Source organism: Galeopterus variegatus, unplaced genomic scaffold, assembly GCF_000696425.1.
Source record: "Galeopterus variegatus unplaced genomic scaffold, G_variegatus-3.0.2 Scaffold155, whole genome shotgun sequence".
Classification (NCBI taxonomy): Eukaryota; Metazoa; Chordata; class Mammalia; order Dermoptera; family Cynocephalidae; genus Galeopterus; species Galeopterus variegatus.
In genome coordinates, this window is record NW_007726266.1 from 222,973 (window position 1) to 229,232 (window position 6,260).

Here is a 6,260-nt window from a genome sequence, read left to right on the forward strand (position 1 = left end):
GAGCGGTGTGAGCGGGCGGGCGCCGAGCGGAGCGAGCGAGCGGCGCCACACTCACTCGCGCTCGCACCGGCGCGCACGCCGGCCCGGGACCCCGCGCGCACACACGCGAGCGGGCAGGGCCACCCGGGCGCCTTCCACTCACGCACACTCGCAGCACTAGCGGGGAGCCAGACGAGCAAGGACCTGCAGGACGCACACACACACTCCCACGCGAGCTAGCAAGACACGTCCCACTGTAGGCAATGGTGGGGTCAGGGGCCCCAGGGTGTGATGGCCCAATGGACAGCTGGAGAAGGGACACTTCAGCAGTCTGCAAACGCCCAGACACCCGTATTGCAGTAAGGAGTCTTCTTTTTTCCTGATCTGCAGCCCTGGGTTTACTATGAGACATCACAGTAAAAGCCAGGGGGTTATTATGAGGAACATGCCGGGCTCCTGTCACTCTCACAGGACACACACAGGTGTGCCAGGACACACCAACACACAAACGTGTGCAGACACTCAGTGGAAGCGTCTGCTCACACCTGCAGGACACACACGCAAACATATATGCACACATACGGGGCTGGTCCAGGGTGCTGTGGCACAGTAAACCCTTAACATACACACACACACACACCCCTCTAACAGAACACACAAACACACACAAAGGTGATCAAGGATACCCATGCTCCTAAGCACACCCAACAGGACCACAGACGCACACCCATAGAAGTGATCAGGGGATCCTGGGAACAGTCCCCTCACACATGTGTCCCAGCCCCATCTAGCAGGGACAGACTGCTAGACACTAGCAGGACATGTACACCCTCAACTGTACAAGGACACTGCTGGCACATTCCCTCTCAGGTCACATACAGACACACACACTCTCTGTAACCACGTCAGTCCCTCACTTGGTCAGTGAGTGGCTTGAAGGACCCATGGGGACAGGGTGGACAGAGGCTTGGTTAGGAGCGGGGTGAGGGCAGGCCGGGCCTGGACAGAGGAGCCTTCCCAGTGAATGAGGCTTGAGGCAGGGTGTTCCCTGCCCACCCACTCAGGCCTCTCACATGGCCGGGTAACTAAACAAATCCCAGACAGCCCAGCCCAGGCTGCTGTCTGGCTTTCCGGGAACAGTGCTCTGTTGGGAAAGGCTGCTGCTTGTACAGGTGTGTCCCTGGAAAGCCCTGGGCATGGATAGAATCTTGTTTACTCTCTGGTTTCCACTGACATGTCAGAGATGCTTATCTTCTTGGCTGGGTCCCTTCCATGAATCAGAATGAGAGGCCCCAAGCCTGTGTTGTCCCTCCACCATAACAGCAGTGGAGGAATAGGGAGCAGAAAGAAGAAAGGAGAGGCCTTGCTCTCGTCACTTCCGGCTGTATCATTCTGGAAGGTCATTTGATCTCTCTGAACCTCAGTGTCTCCATCTGTGAAATGGAGCTAATAACAACTTCAAAGCACTGTGGCGAGGCCCTGTCTAGCACAGAACATGACAGGTGAGAGGTGCTCGACAGGTTGGCTTTCTCTTCTCCTTCCCTTGGGAGACGAGACTCACTGGTGAGAATGATGGAGAACTATTTGTTGTTTGGTGGGAGGTTCTGAGCTGAGTGGTGGTGGTCACTATCCACCTTTGAAAATCAGGTCATCCTGTGCCAAGAATGTTCAGAGCTGCTAGCGCACTGATTCCTTTCACTAGCCCATGATATGGGCCGGGCATACTGTTCCTGTTTTGCAGGTCAGGAAATTAAGTCTCAGACATAGGACTTGCCCAGGGTGACAGCTAGCTGGTGCCAGAACTGGGATTAGAACCTACGTGTTCTGACTTTTTTGATGCTTTCAGTCTCCCTTCCCCCATTTTTTCCCTTCCCACCCCTGCAGAGCTTGAAAGGCTCAGAGCAGAGCTGGAAACGAGGTGAAACCTTGTTCCTCAAAGCTCCTCCTAAGGCTTCTTGGACAGGGACAGCCCAAGCTGTGGGAGATGGGGAACAGATAAGGGGACCAAGAGCTTCCGGGTTCACAGCAGGAATGAACTAGCCTGGGGGCTCCCTAAAGACAAATCTGAGATCCTGACGGGAGAGTCAAAGGCCAAAGGAAGGACAGAAGGCTTGGAAGGACAGTCTGACACAGTGGGGTTCTCATTTCCAGGAATGCTTAAGGGGATTAATCCTTAAATAGGCACAGAGTGACTTTTTCTGTGCCAGAGGTGGCTGCATCACAAAATGATTATGTAACGATACTGGTATTAAATTACAGACACTGAACCATCATTTCAATAATTCTTTTACTGAGGAACAAGAAAGTGTTGTCATCATCTTACAGATAGGGAAACTAAGGCACCAGGAGGTCAAGTTACTAGCAAGAGGAAGACTGGGGACAAGAGCCTGGATATCCTGACCCTTAACCCTGTGTTTTTTGAATGTCAAGATCCTATCCCTGTATCCACTGGGGGCGGGGACAAAAGGAGGAGACTGACCTCTCCCTCCTGGCCTCTTGACCTTCTGCGGTCTGGCTCATAGTTCTTGGCCCTGCAGGATCTGGCTCTTGGGGAGGGTCTGGAAGAAGTGAGGTGGAGCCAGGGAACCTCAAGACACTGGAGAAACACGTGGTGTGGTTGGGGTCACCCTCTGGCAGGTGGCAGAGTTGAGACCCACTTTGAGGTCTGAATTTGTCCAGCTATGAGCCCAGCTGAGATGGAGTGGGAACCCAAAAGGCGAAGAGGTGGTGTTATCTGGGCAGATGTCCAGTTCCTAGAAAGAGCATGGGTCAGGGAGTGAGACAGACTTGAATTCAAAAGTCAATGTCTACCTCCTCCTCCTGTCTGACTTTGGGCAAGTTGCTTAACTGAGGCCCCCAGTGTCACCTGTGAAATGGGGAGAATACAAATGACCTTGAGAGAATTAAAGGTGAGGACGGGTATGATGTGCCTGGCAAAGTGCCCGGCATGCAGCAGGCACTCAGCAAATTGCAGTTCTCTTGCTACTGCCTTCCCAGGGCAAATCGTCTTTGTGTGCCCTGTGCCTGCCTCAGTTTCTCTACTGGTGAAATGCAGTAGGCTGCTCTCCCTGTCTGCCATCAGGACCAGGTGAGGTCACTGGGGAGGAAGCGTATTGAGAAGTGGAGTTCTTGCCAAGGCTGGGTGATGGCTGGCATGTGTGGGGATCTTTAAGCAGATAGATGGGTCCAAACCTCATCAATCATGTTGCCTCCTGGTTCACATGCTGGGGTGAGTGGCTGGCAGCTGGACGGGCCCTTGGCAAGGTTAGATGGGCAGAGTCTGCCCTTGGTCCCAGCCCTCAGGAGCCCTGTGCCCTCGCTTCTCCCCACTTGCTTTCCCAACAGCCTTCTGAACTCTCCCCCAGCTCCCCACAGATCACAAAGGCCTCCGTGCAATGAGGTAGAAATGGGTTCTTCAAAGGATGGTCCAGGCATCTGTACCACCGGAATGTCTGTTAATAATGCAGATTCCAGGCCCTCACCTCACACCCACTGACTCAGAACATGTTTTTGCAGACTCAGGATGCATCTTAACAAGCACCCCTGGATTATTTTTATGCATAATGAAGGTTGAGAATTGCTGGGTTAGAAGGTGCTAATGGTTTAATACACCGATTCTCAAACTGGCTGCCTCTACACCGATCATATGCCTAACACATGCCCATCTATAATACCTCCCAATATTCAGCGATTCTTAACTTGAGACGCGAGTGCACGACCCTGGGGGGGAGGGGGTTGGAATTTCTAGAGGGGTTTGGAAAAGCCACAATGGGGGGAGTCTGATCCACCCCTTTTTGGGTATTATGGCCTGTTTCCTGGCTGAGAATGGCCAGTTAACGTCTTTCCTTTGAGTTGGTGACATGCATTTTTGAGGAAATGACCTCTATGCAGCATTTGGCTGGATGTCCTAGGTTGGCATCTCTTGCTGGTGTCTGTGTGCCTGGGGAGAAAGGGCTCTCCCTGACCCTGGCCTAACATGTACCCCCAGTTTCCACCCTTCCCTGATTACTGGAGGGGCATTTGTGCTGTGCTGATAGAACCTTCTCTGTATTAATAGGAATTTTTAATCCAAAGGAGGGGCTAATGGAGGAATTCCACGCTCTGTTGCTGGGTGATGGAGAGGGATTCAAGGGATTTCTGTCCACTCATTTATTCATGAATCCACATTTCAAGAAATATTTATTGAGCACCTGCCCTGTAATAGGCCCCATGCTGCGTTCTGCAGGGGGACAGGTGATGAATGAAGCCTCATTTTTCTTTAGATTTCTGATGACAGAAGGTGAACCAGGATGGGATATAGCGACCATCCCTCTGGGGTCCTCTGCCTCCTGAGCACACACCGTGGCTTGGCATGGGAAGCGTGGTGGTGAGCCTACGCACATACGTCAGTTTAAGTGTTTGCAATACAGCTTGTGGCTGCTGAGAGGCAAACCTGATGTATTAAATGATATTAAAAATGCAGCTATTTCTGATAATTTATCATGCACATTTTTATAAACATATTACACTCATCACAGTGCATTTACAAGCACTAGGCCTACCAGTGGGGAAATGTTAACACTTACCTAATGATGCTGTCTTGCAGATATCAAATGCTCTGGAGCTGCGGGGATGGGCTAAATGGTGCAAAGAGATGATTGTCTTCTTTTCCTTCTGGAATACCAGGACACTGCCCAGGGGCTGGATGGAAGGATGAGTCTCTCTACCTCCACACCGGCCAAGGACTGGGCTGCTGGGGTGGAGAGAGGCTGAGGTGAGAGGCTCATCTGCCAGGAGGGACTTAGCCCAGGATCAGACTGCCTTTGGCAGGAGATCAGATGCCACAGAGGGATAATGCTGAATCCTCTGGGGAAGCTCCAGAAATGACCTCTGGGAGGAAAGGGATGTAGCCTGAGGCTTAGGTGAGCACAGATAAGCCCTGCCCCCATGCCTGGGGACTGTGGGAGCCCAAGGTCTTGGTTTGAGTGGTTTTCAGGCCTGGGGTGAACATCTCAGCGATATAAATGGATTGGAATGAGCAGGAACTCTAGCAATTTTGAGACCCAGGGCCAACAGCCACAAATATCCCCTTTAACAGCTTTGAATTAATGATGCAATTCAAAGGTATTAACAATGCTAGTGGTAGCTTCCAATTATAACTCGTTCTACTTTTTAAATTTATGAAGTATTTCAGTCGTATAAAAGAGGCCTGGAGTATAATGTAAAGAATGCCTGTACCCACCAGCTAGCTTAAAAATAAATCATTACACGTTTCTCAAAAAGCTAAACATAGAATTACCATATGATCCAGCAATTCCACTACGAGGTATATACCCCGATTAATTGAAAGCAGGAACTCAGACAGATATTGGTACACCAGTGTTCATAGCAGCATTAGTCACAGTAGCCAAAAGGTGGATACAACCCAACTGTCCATCAGCAGATGAAAGGATAAACAAAATGTGGTATATATAAGGGTACTTCCAAAGTTTCATGGAAAAATGGAATTAAAAAGTAATATGGGGCTGGCTGGTTACTTCAGTTGGTTAGAATGTGGTGCTGATAACACCAATGTCCAGGGTTTGATCCCTGTACTGGCCAGCCACAAAAAAAAAGCAATTAAAAATACAAAATTATACATAATTTCCATATGTTTTTTGAAATACCCTTGTACATACAATGAATATTACCCAACCATAAAAATGAATGAAGTTCTGACATATGCTACAACCTGGATGAACCTTGAGAACACGTTAAGTGAAATAATCATACAAATGTATGATTCTACTAATATGAAATATCTAGAATAGGTAAATATATAGAGACAGAAAGTAGATTAGAGATTATCAGGGCTAGAGGGGAGGAGAGAATGGGGAATTATTGTTTAATGGGTACAGAGTTTCTGTTTGGGGTTATGAAAAAGTTTTGAAAATAGTGGTGATAGTTGGACAATATTGTGAACGTAATTAATGCCACCGAATCACACACTTAAAAATGCTTAAAGGGCCAAATTAATTTTATATATTTATTGCAATTAAAAAAGCATTACAGGGGCCGGCCCGGTGGCGCACTGGATAGTGCGCCGCTTGGGAAGCGCAGCGGCGCTCCCGCCCAAGGGTTCGGATCCCACATACAGACCGGTTCCCGCTCACTGGCTGAGCGAGGCGCGGGAGCAACACAGAGGGTTGCGATCCCGTTGCCGGTCCCGGTCTGGTACGGGGGCGACACTGAGGGTTGCAATCCGTTGCCGGACACGGAAAAAGACAAAAAAAAAAAAAAAAAAAAAAAAAAAACATTAAAAA